Source organism: Hemicordylus capensis, chromosome 3 (assembly GCF_027244095.1).
Source record: "Hemicordylus capensis ecotype Gifberg chromosome 3, rHemCap1.1.pri, whole genome shotgun sequence".
NCBI lineage: Eukaryota > Metazoa > Chordata > Lepidosauria > Squamata > Cordylidae > Hemicordylus > Hemicordylus capensis.
The window spans coordinates 172455678-172471059 of record NC_069659.1 but is presented as its reverse complement, the minus strand read 5'-3'; positions in this window follow the sequence as shown (position 1 = coordinate 172471059).

Sequence of the window (15382 nt, the reverse complement as noted above, 5' to 3'; positions counted from 1 at the left end):
GCAGGCAGCAGCAGAGCAGACCATCTCACTCAGCGGTGGCGGCGACAACCTAATAGCTCAGTAGACCAAGGCAAACCACATATTTGGATTTGAACAGAGGAGAGCATGAAGATTAAGAAAGAAGTAAAGAACATCACCTGACAAGCAAGCCAAAATCAGAAATAACAGCACATCACATTGAGAAACGCAGCAGACAGACGTTTTTTAGATTTCAGCTTCAATGCTATTGTTCATGGGAGGAAGCAATGATGACAGTTTTAGCAGGCAAGCAGGCTAGCAATTAGCAGCAAGCCCTCTCAGTGACAGTGTGTGTGCCCCCCTCGCCAGGAGGCACAGGCCCATTGCACAGAGCCACTACTCTCCCCCAGGGATGTCCCTCCCTTCCAATCCTGACTGTGCCCCCCACACACACACGCACACGCAGCAGCCTGTCTCTGAGGTTGTGGATGGATGGTGCGCTGCCCTACGGCCCAGCCTTCAGCACTGTGCAAGTGGGTGCTCCCAGCATCAGGGGGGGGCCCACCACAGATTTCTTCTGCAGAGACAGCGACTACAGCTCCCATTGTCCCTAGTCTTGATGGTGGCCAGCCATCGAGACAGTGGGAAATGGGAGTTGTAGTCTCTCTCTGCCACATCTGTGGTAACCCCTCCCTCATGCTGGGAGCACTCACCTGGCAGTCCACCATCCCAGGCTGACAGTGCAGTGGTGCCTGTGTATGCATGCGTGTCTGGATGTGCCAGCAGCACTAAGGGGCATGTTTTAGTGGCAGGGTGGGCTTAGAGGGATGGACTGTGACACATCTTCTGGCCGGGATGAACTGCCGTGGTGTGGGAGGCGCTGCATGGGGGGGTGACGCGAGTCACTCGCCCTCCACGGGCAGTTCGGGGTAGCCCAGCAGGGGGAGGTTGGCCTTCAAGAAGACGAGCTGCTCGACCAAATCAGCATCCAGGCGTGAGCGCAGAGGAGTCACCACGTCCCCGGCCATGGAGAACAACCTCTCGCTCGAGACACTGGTTGGCGGTCAAGAGAGAAACCGGACAGCAACGGCCGCCAAGTCCGGCCAGACTTTGCGACGCGTTGCCCAAAAGGGGAACGGATCACTCTCCTCATCTTCCATCGCCTCCTCCAGGTACTGCAGAACAGTCTGCTCAGCATGGCTGGGGCGAGGGACAGGCTCCTCCCGTTTCCCCGGCATGAGACTAGCATAGCCCCTGAGCCACCGGGTGGTGGTTCGAGGTCGCACTGGCTGCTCTGCTGGTCCCACTGCCGGAGAAACCACGCCGCTGGACTGGGAAGAAGTGGGCGTGGTGGCAGTGCTGCTGCTGCTGCTGGGGGTGGGATGCGCAGTGCCAGCCTGCGACCAAGACCCCTCCTCCTGGTCGTCTGCTGCACCACCTATCCCTAGCCTCCTTTCCTCTTCATGCTTCACGTGTTCAACCAGGAGGTCCCTCCACCTGGGCAGCTCGCCAGGAGGCACAGCGCTGCCCTTCATCCTTGAGTCACAAATGCATGCCAGGACATGCCATGCAGATGCGGCCCATGGTGTCTTGAGCCGCTCAACTACCCCAGTCCTCAACTGACCTGCCAGGGCAATCACAACCCCAGTGGTCAGAGTGGTCTGGAGATCGCTCATTGCCTTCTCCAGGAGAATAGCAGTGGGCAAAGCCAGGCTCAGCGTGGCGGTTTGAGTACACAAGTCGTTCGTAGCAGAATAGAATGGCTCTAGTACTAAGACCAGCTCGCGGATCACCGGCCAGTCATCATAGAGAGACTTGCACAGATCCAAGCAACCACGCGTCCCCAGGCTGTTGAGTGCTCCTTCTTGCTCATGCATGCGCCGGAGCAAGAGAAAGGTGGAGTTCCACCAGGTAGGAACATCCTGGGGGATTTGGTGTTCGGGCAGGCCCAGCTCGATCTGTCTGGCCTTGAGCTGGCGCCTTGCCTTTTCACTCCGGTGGAAGTGGCCCGCTACCTGGCGGCAACGCTCCACCAGGGCGGCCACGGGAGCAGCAGGATCCTGACCTAAACTACTAGAAGAGCCCCAAACACGCTGGTGCTCCTTGGCCTTCTTCGGCGCCTCCTTGAGGCCAAGCGCACCCTTCACTACGAGGTTCAAGGTGTGCGCAGCGCAAGCGATGTTCACACCGTAAACCCGCCTAGCAGCCTTGGTGGTGTTGGCTGCGTTGTCCGTCACCATGAAGCCTCAGCGGAGGGTTGGCTCCCCGGCCAGCCACGCCCCCACCTGCTGCTCCATGACGGCAGCCAACTCATCTGAAGTGTGGTCTGTGTCCATCGCCTCCACATGCAACACTGCCCAAGAAGGCGTGCATGCATGGAAGGAGCTGGATACAGCACCAGCAGCGCCAGATGTCCCCTCACCCCCATGCCCCCACCAATGGGCTGTCAGGGACATGAAGGCAGTGTGCAGCCCACTGCGGCTAGTCCAGATATCCGCAGTGAAATGCACACTGGTGTTTGGCCCAGCTGCACGCAGCTTAGCCAACACGGCCCCCCTGCACGCACGGTACAGGGAGGGGACCACCCTCCTGCTGAAAGTGGTCCTTAAGGGGATCTTGTACTCTGGAGAAAGCAGCTGGAGCAGACGCCGGAAGCCAACATTGTCGACAATGGAGAATGGCTGGTCATCAAGAGCGATCATCTCACCAATGGCCCGAGTCCCGAGATGAGGCTTTGGACGATCAGACCGCTTCCCAAGAGATTGCACCCACTGATGATCGGTCAGCTTTTCCTGCCTGTGGGCAGGAGCCACTGGCCGCTTGCTGCTGCTGTCACTACTACTGCTTCTGCTACCAGGTGAGGCACCAGGCCTACTGCCAGTGCCAGCAGAGGTCTCCACACCTGGGTGCCGCCGACGCATGTGCGACCACAGCCCCGAGGTTGTGAAGTGCATAGGGTCCCTGCCTCTGCTGACCAGTGCCTTGCAGTGGGTGCACACAGCATGGGTGGGATCACCAGGGCTAAGCTCAAAGTGATCCCAGACCACACTGCCAGACTCCCCAGCAAGACGAGGTCGCTTTGTTGGTGGAACTTTTGCTGGTTCCTTCTCGGGCATACCACCACCGATGCCCTCAGCGCTGGCATGGGAAGGCCCAGGGGCAGGAGAAGATCTTCCCTCCTCCTGAGCCCCCTCAGATGCCAGACTGAGCCCCCCACCAACCCCCATAGTGACCGTTTGGGGGGTCCGCAAGGTGGATCTGGCTGGACTGCCAACCTCCTCCACCAGCACCACCTCCTCAGCTGCCACAGGAAGATCTTCTTCCCTGGCAATCTGGGAGGCCCCCCCCCCTAAATCCTGCCTGGCCGCAGGCCCTGGCATAGGGCCAGGCTGACCCGAGAAGAAGTCAAGCCTGCGCGCCGAAGCAGGGCCGCGGGTGACTTGGGGAGTAGGCCCTTCTTGCCGCCCCCTGCCACGACCAGCTGTAGGGAAGACAAGCCTCCCACTTACTTGCGCCCTCCCTTTTCCTGCTGTCCTCCCAACCATTGCTTTTTAAAACTTTTTTAAAATTTTCAAAATGTGAAGAAGGGGTAGTTGTCTCAGGGGGCAGCAGGTATACTAGAGGGCCAGAAAAACAGTGGATGTGCTGCGGTGCCGGTGACTTTACAATGCCTCCTTGCTTAAGGCTTGTTGTTGTTGGCACAAATGCTGTTGCTGCAAGATCCCTGTCAGAAGTTGCCGTGCAATGAATGTGTATCACGACACAGTCAGTCAGTCACAGAGGGACTGGGAGACAGTGGGAGTTACTTGATGCGCGATACAACAGAAGCAGGCTGTGCAACAAAAAAATATAAAAATTAAAAATTAAGATACTAGCGCAGCTGCTGTGCAGTGCACAGGTGCAGGAGGAGTTATTTAAGGCTGGAGCCTTGCGCACACAGTGTGCAGTGCACTTAGTCAGTAGAAGTGAAAGTAAGTTTAGTTATATTATCTTTCTCTGACTGTTGGTCACTTTGAATGGAATGGACTGGAGAATTTATTTGTTGCAAGTAACTTGTGTTGTTGTTACTAATGTATCGAACGCACTCTACCACAGGGGAAAGTTACTCTCTCTGTGGCCTGAAAGTAACACACAGTTACAAAAATGTTTCAAAAAATTATCTCTGTGTCAATTACACAGGCAAACAAGATGGAAAAGTAACTGTGGGCAGACTAGGCCCTTAAAAAATATTTCTGCAAAATACACAAAAGCAGCAACAGAAATATAAAGTTGCAGCACTACTAGGCCAGGCCACTCTAACAGTCTACTGCTACTCTACAGTTGAACCTCCTAATAGCTAGCTACCGGGGAAGGCTACACACAAACCCTAGTTATTTAAAACCCTATTTATTTAAAACACTATTTATTTAAAACCCAATCTTACAACTATCACAACACTTTAAACCCCTATTTATTTAAAACACTATTTATTTAAAACCCAATCTTACAACTATCACACAACACTTATAGAGAAAAGTGAAAACCCCAAGAACCTAAAAACAGGGAAAAATTAATAAACCCCAAACGCACAGTTAAAGGAACGGAACACTACAGATTAGAACGCCGTGTGTGACGTTCGTGTGTCTGTGTGTTGTGTGCGTGTGTAAAATATAAATGGCTGGGCCAATCTCACTCAGGTGTAGGCTTCTCCAACGCCGGGTCTCTGGCGTCCACCTCTGAGGGTCTGGTCTGGTGGTCACACAGGCGGGCCTGGAGTGCAGGCAGGCAGGCAGGCAGGCAGGGACAGGCAGCAGTGACTCTCCGCAGAAAAAAATTGCCCAAAAAAGTGGTTTGGCAAAAAATAGGGTGGGGGGATTCAAAAGGAGAAAAAAAACCCCTCCTTTCCCACCAAGGGCTGCAGGCTGGCAATGCTTGCAGGCAGTCAGATGTTTTTTAAAAAAATTTAAAATCTATTCCTCTTCTCTTCACAAAAAAGGATTTTAAAAAATGGGAAGAGGTTTGCTCTGCAAAGAAGAGGTTTCCTTTCCTTAAAAAAATTCTCCCCCTCTTCTAGCCCCAACAAGGATTAAAAAATGAGCAGAGGGTTTGCCTCTGCAAGGCAGAGGTTTCTTTTAAAAAAAAAATCTCACCCTCTTTTAATCCAAAAATGGATTAAAAATTGAAAAGTGGTTTGCCCCTGAAAGGAAGAGGTTTCCTTAAAAAAAAAAAATTCTCCCCCTCTTCTAGCCCCAACAAGGATTTAAAAATGAGCAGTGGGAAACCTCTGCAAGGCAGAGGTTTCTTTAAAAAAAATTTCCACCCTCTTCTCTCTTTATTTTAAAAATTGCTTAAATAAAGCTGAAAACCAACCAACAAGGCAGAGCACTGGCATAAATGCAGAAAAACAGCACCCACAAAAATCCAAAATCAAAATGGAGGCAAGACTTACTAAGCAAGGCAGCAGATCTCTCTCTTGTGTCTCTTCTCCCACGCAAGGCAGCAGAAAGGAAGAAAATGGCTACTGGTGGCCCCTTAAATACCCTCCTGCAAAGCCCTCCAAAAATCACCCCCACCCTTGACCCTACCTCCACCTGTACCTGGCCAATGGGAGGGTGTGATTTACTATCCAAACCTTATTTGGTCATTTTCCTCTGCAGGTAGGAACTTTTATTTTCAATGGAGGTGAATGGGAAATTTTTTTTGCATTGAAGTCAATGGAGAAAAAAAGGCGGGAAATTCAAAGAGCTGTCAGAATGAAAATGGAGGGGGAAGAAGAAGGCAATTCTGCAGCCACAAAATGGAGGCTGCAGACATGCCCACGGAGGTCTAAATCACCCAATTTTTTTCCCACAAAATCGGGGTGATTCGGATCGGGCACAGAACATTTCGGAGGTCCTCATGGGTGATTCAGATCGGCTCCGAATCACCCGAAATTCGTCGTTTCGGGCACAGAACGATCTGTGCCCGAAACGAAATGCACATCCCTACAAAACAGGCCTTGGATGCCAGAAATCTAAAACATCAAGTAAAATAAACCATCTGCTGTACCTGGACGATCTGAAGTTGTATGGAAAGTCCCAGTCAGAAATCGAATTATACAATAATACAAGCTACCTGTAGGCAAAAATTGGTGGGACCATAAAATTGAAAAAGTGTTAGAAAATGAAGATGCAAAAATATTATGGGACTTCCGACTACAAACAGACAAGCATCTGCCACACAGTATACCAGATATAACTGTAGTCAAGAAGAAAGAAAAACAAGTCAAAATAATTGACATAGCAATACCAGGTGATAGCAGAATAGAAGAAAAAGAAACAGAAAAAATAAAACACAAAAACTACAAACTGAAATTGAAAGGCTGTGGCAGAAGAAGACCAAAATAATCCCAGTAGTAACTGGCACCCTGGGTGCATTTCCAAAAGACCTTGAAGAGCATCTCAACACCACAGGGGCCACAGAAATCACCATCAGCCAATTACAAAAAGCAACATTACTGGGAACAGCCTATATTCTGCAACCTTCCCAAGGACCAGGGATGGCTGAATTTTATTGTCAATGTTGTTGCTATAATAACAACAGCAACAACATTGACAATAAAATTCAGCCATCCCAGGTCCTTGGGAATGACCTGATGTCTGGATAAAACAAACCAGTCAATAACACCTGTCTGACTGTGTAAACAAGAAATAAAAATAATAATATATTTTATTTGTTAGCTGCCCCATAACAAGTTGTTCTCTAGAAACAATTTTCTGGAGAACAGAATTTGCGTAAATCAGGGTGAAGCAAATGGTTAAGTTGGCTTGCCTCACATACATACATTTGTTCTGTATAACTGAAGAGAACTTAAGCCTTTTTAGATAGAGTCCACAGTCTCAGTACAATGGCTAGTTTTTTGCATGCCCTGATATCTTTTCCTAGTGCATGACAGCAGGGGCATAGTGAGCTTCCCATGGGCCTGGGTACAAAGTGTAGCCAGAGGGCCTCCATCGCATGTATGCAACTCACACGTGCCCCAGCACCCCAAGCCATGCCCTTCATCTGACATCAGACCCAAGGGGGGGGGCAACTTAACCCACCCAAGCCAAGGGATCCCACCACTGTGGCCAGCAGCTGTGCTGACTCAACAGTGAGGAGTGGAGGCAGGCATGGGTCCACCGGGGGTTGTTGTCCTCCAATGGGGCTGTGGCGGTGGATAGGGGCCGGACAGCCCTCCTCTGGCAGCTCCTGCATGGCTGTGGCAGCCTCTCTCCACCTCTCTTCCCGGCTCGGCTCGGCTATCCACCCCGTCCCTCTCAGTGCCTCATACCTCACACTCTCTGTTTGGGGCAGACGCAGGCACAGAAGGCGGAAGCAGCTGCTTGGCAGACAGAAGAAAGTGCCACAGCAGCCTGCTTAGTTTGCAGCTCGCTCAGGCAAGTGGGAGAAGAGGGTGACTCATGAGGGCAAGGGGGGACTGGCCTTGGGGGCACTTGGGGGCCCCTTAGACCCTGTGGACCAGGGGTCTACATTTGTCCCCCCTTGTCCAATGAATGCTACACCTATGCCTGACAACCAGTTACCCATAAGCAGTTCTTGCATAGCTGATAGACTGACCAACATGATTTGTGACATAACCCAAGCCCAAAATGGGGCCAAAATGAGTCAGTCCCACTGAATCTGCATAGTGCTGTGTTGATTCACTGGGGGACACTGACATGATTAGCCCTTTCCCCTTGTAATAAGGGCATTAAAATTATCTCCCAGCCACACTGGAGCCATAAGGGAATCTGAGGGTGAAGGGAAAGTTATTCTCTCCAAGAAAAGCCACATCAGTTTAGTCAGACATACTGGAAACTTCAGTTTCATCACTCTGGCAGCATTCTAACATGAAGAGTACAAAAGCATCACTTTTAAGTTCAGGCAAGGTCACTTTTCCTATATCTAGCAAGTCTGATTATTAATAACATCATAACCAGAAGTGCATGGCAAACTTTGCAGCCATATGTGGGCAGCATTAACCCTGATAGGTATATGCACTTATCGTAATGCCTGACAGGAGCCCTCTGTGTACAAGTCTACATGTAGAGGGCTGTCACTACATGTTTGAAACATCTTGAAAAACAGGGTTCCCAAATTCACAAAGAAAGCCCTGCTTGCATACAGTTGTGTGATTTGGAATCTTGTCAGAGTTAGTTTGCAGCTCGCCTGCCCCTTGCAATGTTACACACACACACACATACACACACACACACACACACACACACACATTAAACATCCAACAGGGCTCATATCTATAGCACATGGTAGACAAGCAATGTGATTTTTCTTATGTCCCCCTCCATATATTAAACAGGAAACAGTCAGGATTCCATAATGAGATTTTAGAATCCACTTCTCCACTTTTTATGTGCTACACTGACCAAGGAGGGCATTTTACCATCTAAATATAGCAACCCTAAATGTTCTGAGGACAGATTGTCTTTAATGTATTAAAGATATTTAAGAAAGTCCAAGATATTAAATTTTGAAAAATAGCTACCTAGCACACACAGTTGTTACTTTTCATAGCATCCTTACATAATCTTGAAACACTCATAAATGTTTTATGAAGACTTCCAATGCCACATTCCTATAAAGTGTTTCTAATGTTCTTTCCCACGACTTCTCAAGAATGTAAAATGAGGGCTGTAGTGTTTATGAATTTTTTGCTTATAAATCTTCATCAATATTTCATCAGCTGTTTATATGACCTTGCAGTCAATGGTCGTAAAGATAATTTCAGCTTCTACCAAGAGCTTCAGTAAATATTCCTTAAAAGGAGGAACAGACCTGGTTATATTCCCATTTTAATTAAACAGTTCCAGATCAAATTGTGCAACACGGGATATATCCATTGCTTATTTCCTCCTTAATGAAAACAAAGTGTGCAATAGATGGCTTGGTTCACACATGCATGTTCATCAGCAGGACTTGGATGGAAGGAAAGTGGCAGCTTCCATCCTTCTTTCCATGCTCTTGCAGCTGGTGTGGCGGCTCTGTACTGTAGATTCTGGGAGCAATTCTTTGTTGCTGCCGCCACCTTGTCTGCCTGCTTAGCTAGGCAATCAGTCAGTGACACGGAGAATGAAAATGTTTTGACTCTCCAGATAACCTGCCCTCTCTCTTTGCTTTGTTTTACCTCAGCTTCAACAAGGAAGTGGCTGGGAGCCATTCCTGACTGCAAGGAGGAATTCATAGCCTTCTTATTCTGTATTGGCCTCCAGGATGCAGGCAGCAGAAAGGATGAGTCCCTGCACAATTCCTTTGTGATCAGGGTAATGTGTGAATGGTTTTAGATCAGGCCTAATGGCTATAAGCGACCTAGATCAAATAGTTATTCTGTTTAGGGTTGCCAACTCTGACTGAAGATCAGAGTTGGAGGTTTCCTGGAGGTTTCCCACCACAGCCACCCCATATGTTTTCACAAGATCAAGCCATTAACATCTCCAGGGCTGTTTTCCTGAAGACTGGTGCCAGTTCCTGAAGACTCTAGGCCAGTTATGGAGTGTTAGCAATTGTAGTTCTGCACAGGAGTTAGTTTCTCAAGATTATTTTTAGAGCAAACCCCCTCCAAGTAATTTTTTTTCAATATCTCCCCCACACACTGCCCTGCCGAGTTATTTTTCCAATCCCCCACCGCCAAAAAAAATTCCCACTGATTATGGGAGGGAGCTAGTCTTGTGGTGGCAAACATGAATTTGCTAAGCAGGGTGTACCCTGGTTTGAATTTGAATGCAATTTGAATTGCAGTGCATGTGAGCACTGTAAGGTATTCCCCTTCCACTCTAGGAAGAGAACCGGCATGCTTGCATGCAGGTGGTTCCACGTTCCCTCCCTGGCATCTGCAAGATAGAGCTGAGACTCCTGTCTGTAACCTTGGAGAAGCTATCAGTCTGTGCAGGCAATACTGAGCTAGATGGACAAACGGTCTGACTCAGCAGAAGGCAGCTTCCTACGTTCCTATGATGTTGTGCCTAATCTAGAGCCACCTCCTCCTGCCCCTTATTATTATTGTTTTTGTTGTTGTTGTTGCAAGTGCGTGCATGTGTGTGTGTGTGTGTGTGTGTGTGTGTGTGTGTGTGTGTGTAAAAGGAGGGCTTACACCCTGCAAGGACACAAGTTGTGGAGTGTGTCTCTGTGTGCCTGTGTACATAAAAGAATTGACCCCACTTCCCACTCTTGCATCTGTCACAGAGAGCCAAACTACCTGTGTCAGAGGTAGAGAAAAGCTTTTGTCCTCAGTATGCCCAAGTGCATCACTTAGCAAGCATTCATTTATATGTATTTATTCATTTGATGTCTATGCTGCTTTTCGATAAGAAATTACTCAAGGCGGTGAACAAGAATCTGGTACAACCAGATTTAAAAGTACAATTCAATCTTAATAACCGGGGCCTCAGGTAATGCTGTTGCAAGAGAGGCCAGTTCTTAACCAATGCCTAAAGGGTCTGCTCTGCTTCATGACAGGAACCGAGACAGCCCTATGTATCCCAGGCATCTATGCATCCCAGGCATCTGTCTCACTAGCCTCAGCTCAGAAGGCATTGGTTCGCAGAACAGGGTCTCTCCAGATGACTTAAGTAGCCACTCAGATTCATATGGAGCAAGGCAGTCCTTCAGAGACCTTCAGATTCTGTTTCAGGTTTTAAAGCAGTTTGAACTGAGTCCAGAAACAAATCAGGAGTCAATAGATGACAGAATACCAGAGTAATATGCCCTGAAAACTGGACTTCCAATAGCAGCATGAGCCTGGCTATAGCATTTTGAACTGGCTGCAGTTTCCGAACATTTTCCAAGGGCAGTCCCACACGTAGCATCTTGTAATAGTCTAACCTGGATGTTACCAAAACATGCGTAATTGCAGCCAGGTCTGCCTTCTCTAGGAAGGACCACAGCTGGGGAGCAGCTGTTGTGGAAAAGCAATCCTAGCCACAGAGAGGAAAGGATGCAGTGAGTGACACCGCTCAAATGACTTGAGCCACTTGTGACCCCAGTGACTCAAGTCATTTCAAGTACGGTGTCCCAGCCTCTGGGAGGAGGTTACATTGGTTCCAGAGACTGGAACAGGAGTCTTGTAGTCCTATTCAGAATTCACAGGGGATGTGTATGCATTGGGGGGGTAACCGAAAGAGACACCTTTTTTCTTCCTCACTCTCCCGAAACTTTCCGCGACCATGGTATATCATTCGAAGTGCTTAACTTTGGGGCTGGTTGCCAGTCACGAATCTGAAGAACTATTGCTGTAGAGTGGTGAAAGAGAGAGTGTGTGTATGTGTGCTAGAGAGTAGGCAAGAGAAAACATGTCCTTTTTCCTTTCCTTCCTCCTGAAATAACCATGTATAACATTGGGGGGGGGCAGTTTTTTAACCTCATAGCACACATAATCCCACCAAACCTAATCTCCATATACATGATACTTATCATAAGTTGTTGGAGACTTCAGAAGACCAGCTCCCTCTTCCCCCACCTTCATTTTCTTTTTCTTACCCCTACAAAAGACACACCAACATTCTGTGACCCCAAAGTGATGTTTTTCTTTTGATTTACAAACATATTTACTCTGGTGTCAAGCCATTGAGAGTCTTTAGAAACCATCACTCCCCCCCCCCCCAAAAAAAAATTAACAATAGGGAAGACAACAGAGGAAGGCAAGTGAGAGACATGGATAGCAATAGATGAATATGGATGAATGTGAGAAATTGACCTCAGCATTTGCTTTAGACAGAATCTAGTGGCAGCTCTAGGCACATGCATTCTTTCAGTGTGGAATTTTACTAATCTTATTGAAATGCTTTTAACACTAATTGCTTAAAGATGATCACCCAAAAAGGCTTTGAAGTTTAGGCAAAATATGGTAGCAAATGTATTTTAATGCTTTCTCTGATTATCTGCTGTTTGAGAATAAATTAGGCCATTAGTAGAATGCCATTCCAGGTTAGAATGGGTCTTAAGTGACATAATGTCTGTAAAGCAATCTGCGTGCCCAAAATGACACATGTCTGATAACTGAAGACAATACTTTCATTTATAGAAGAAATGTTAATAAGAAAGTTTAGGTGGCAAACGGAAACAGGTGGACCTCGTTATCCATGGGGGTTCTGTTCTCTGCGACAACAGTGGAAAATGCAACCATTTTCCACAGGTATTTTAGATTCCAGAGGCATAAATTCCAGAGGCATTTTAGCTATGGGAAGTGGTGGGGCTGGAGCTATGGGAATTGCAGGGGGGTCTCCAGTTCCTGGAGGCTGGAGAGAAGGGCAAAAAGGGCAAATCAAATTGAAATGGGGTGCCCTAACGTGCCCAGCAATGACCCTCACCCTGGTCCCAAGTCAACAGTTTTTCTGCAGAATAGCATGGGAATTTTTTTAAAAAACAATGAGCCACAAAGTGGCCCCTTTTCTCAAAATGGTGGCCAGAAATGACCTTGAAGGTCATTTCTGGCCACTACAAAACTATGGCTATGTGACTTTTAAGCCTTTTGTATCCATGGATATGGAGATCAGGTGCCTAAAAGAGCCCCTGGTGGCGCAGTGGTAAAACTGCTGCCCTGTAACCAGAAGGTTACAAGTTCGATCCTGACCAGGGGCTCAAGGTTGACTCAGCCTTCCATCCTTCCGAGGTCAGTAAAATGAGTACCCAGAATGTTGGGGGGCAATATGCTAAATCATTGTAAACCGCTTAGAGAGCTTCCAGCTATAGAGTGGTATATAAATGTAAGTGCTATTGCTATTGCTAATTCCCAATTGCAGATATGTGGAACCATGAACAGCAGTACCACAATTAACGAGGTCCACCTGTATTTACTTCAGTTATATTGTTGGATTTTTTTTTTTAAAGAAATAAGGTCCAGAGATACTAGATCTTAACTTTGTTAAAATAACTGCAGCAGAACTTCAGAGCAGATGAGAAATCAGCTGAGATCCAACATCCTATATGCCCAAGCAGTTCCTTCCAGAAGGATCCTCAGATTTCTCCCTATGATTGCAGCTCCTCATGGTGCATTGGAAGCTGCTTCAGAAGGCTGCTCTCTGAACTCTGAAGAATTTTTGGAAACTTCAGCTAGTACAAAATGCAGCAGCCATTTATTTTGTTTGTTTGTTTGTTTAACACATTTCTATACCACCCAAAACACAAGTTCTGAAGGCTGAAGCCTGCTTATTTTATGTATGTATGTATGTATTTGATTTCTATAACGCCCTTCCAAAAATGGCTCTGGGCGGTTCACATAGAGAAATAACAATGATATGTTTATTGGGAGCACATCACCCCAATGCTACACAATCTGGACCACCAATTTCTGAATCCTGCAGAAGGGTCACTTTTAAAACCCTAAATATTTTAGGACTTACATACCATAAGGAATGCCATAAATTCCTTCTTATATGACCCAATCATTCATGAATGTATATCCATACATTCCTTGCTATATGTTCCGAACATCAACGGAGGCATTGCTCCAGGGGCCACGGGACTGGTATCCACTAAGAGTAAGATCTCTTCGGTGGTGGTGCTGACCTTATGGAATGTCCACCCACCCACCACAGAAGCCTGTTTGACTCCTATTTTTTAATCATTGTTTTTTAATGCTTCTGTTGTAAGCTGCCTTATGTTGCCATATGGCAAAAGACAGGGTAAAAATCTATTTGGGTGGATTCACACAATCAGCCACAAACAGGGTGGGAAAATGTCAGATAAATATCAGAAACAGGCAGTGTGTGCTCCTGTCAGACTTCTTGTTCAGTCTGGTTCCTTAGTCATCCACACAGCATTTTCCTTACTTCTGTAACCAAAAAATGAAGTGGGCAGAGAATCTCGGGAGAATGTCAGGCAACTTGGGAACCAGAATTGGGCAGCTTCGCACAACACGCCCACTGGAAGCACACATTGCCAGTTCCTGACATTTCCCTGACTGCCTTCCTTGCAGCAGATCACGTGAAGCACTTAATAAAGTAGACCTTTCTAAGATGCTTTTCAAGATACTTTAAATGGTGTGAGTTGAAGCAGGAATGTGCTTTGCGTGTTGTACTCAATATTTACTTATGTGCGGTAGGAAAATAGTACTCTGCATTTCAGTCATCGGCATTTGTTTACATTTGCATTTATATAGCAATCATTTTTAATATTTTAGATATTTAGTAATCAATAATGTATCCAACTTAAAAAAAACTCAGAGAAAACTGACATATATAAGTAGGAAAAAATTCATTGAGAGAGCACAAAGAGAACTCTCTCTATATTCATACTTCTTTAAGGGAAGAGTTAAGGTACATACAAATTCCTTCATGTATCAAAAAGCATGGGAGTTCTAGACCATGAAAGTAGTAAAAAAAACATTCTAGAGTCTCACATATTGTACCTGATACTTCCAATGATTCTTCCAGCCCCAATTCTTCTTCTCTGTGAAGCGACAGCTGTTGTTGGGTATATTGTGTTTTCCCTGTGACTTTTACAAAATAATGCAGGGCTGTCCTTGTTTTATTTTTGCAAACAAATATGACCAGAGCTGTATGACCACTGGAAATCTTACTCGGGATCCTCTCTGGCTTCTAAAATCTTTGGAGGCAGTGCATTCATATGTACAGTATAAGGTCTTGTACCTATAAGGTCTAGAAACTTGGAGGAGAGAGAGAGAGAGATTCCCAAGAAGCAGCATTTTGCGCCTAATATCACATTCCATGGAGTTGCATCCTGATTCTGCTATTTATACTGTAGAGGACAGAGTGATATAGAAAGGTTCCCATGAGGCAACCTGGAAATTAATACACTGCTGAAAACTCCTTTGTCTCCCCTACACTGAAAACTAGAGATGCTCACCTGAAAATAATTGTGCATGCCTTTCTGTGGTCCAGGTATAACCTTCAGCTCCCTTTCTATATAGAGGGCAAATGCTGAACTGGTCAAAGTGAACCCAGAGATAACACTTGTTTAATTAGATGTGTGCTAATAACTTCTACTGCCTTGAATGTTCTCTTACCTCTTATCTTCTGTTCACCACACTTTTCCTTTTTACTACCTATATAAAATTATAACTGATGCTATCAAAAAAGTGTTGGGGGGTGTTGCTTACTTTTATTAAAACTGAGTCAACAAAAATTAGAGGCTGCGTGATGTGCCTTTTGAAATTGCAGGAGGGATCTGAATTTAGTGTGAGATATTATATCCAAAAGGGGCCATAAACCCAAGCACATAAGATGAACAGCAGTGCCAGTAAATTAAATAAAACATGCAATTTTCTCCTTTCATGGGTCACATTGCCATGCTTGCAACCACAGACAAATGCCAGAGTGAATATAACTCAAAACCGCTGTAATGCCGCCCACTACAGTGTTACAGGAGGAGGCCCGTTGTAATCATTTTGCCTTTTGTTATTCCAGACATGGTTCTGAGTATATGTAAATGATACATTTAGTTCAGTTTCTTT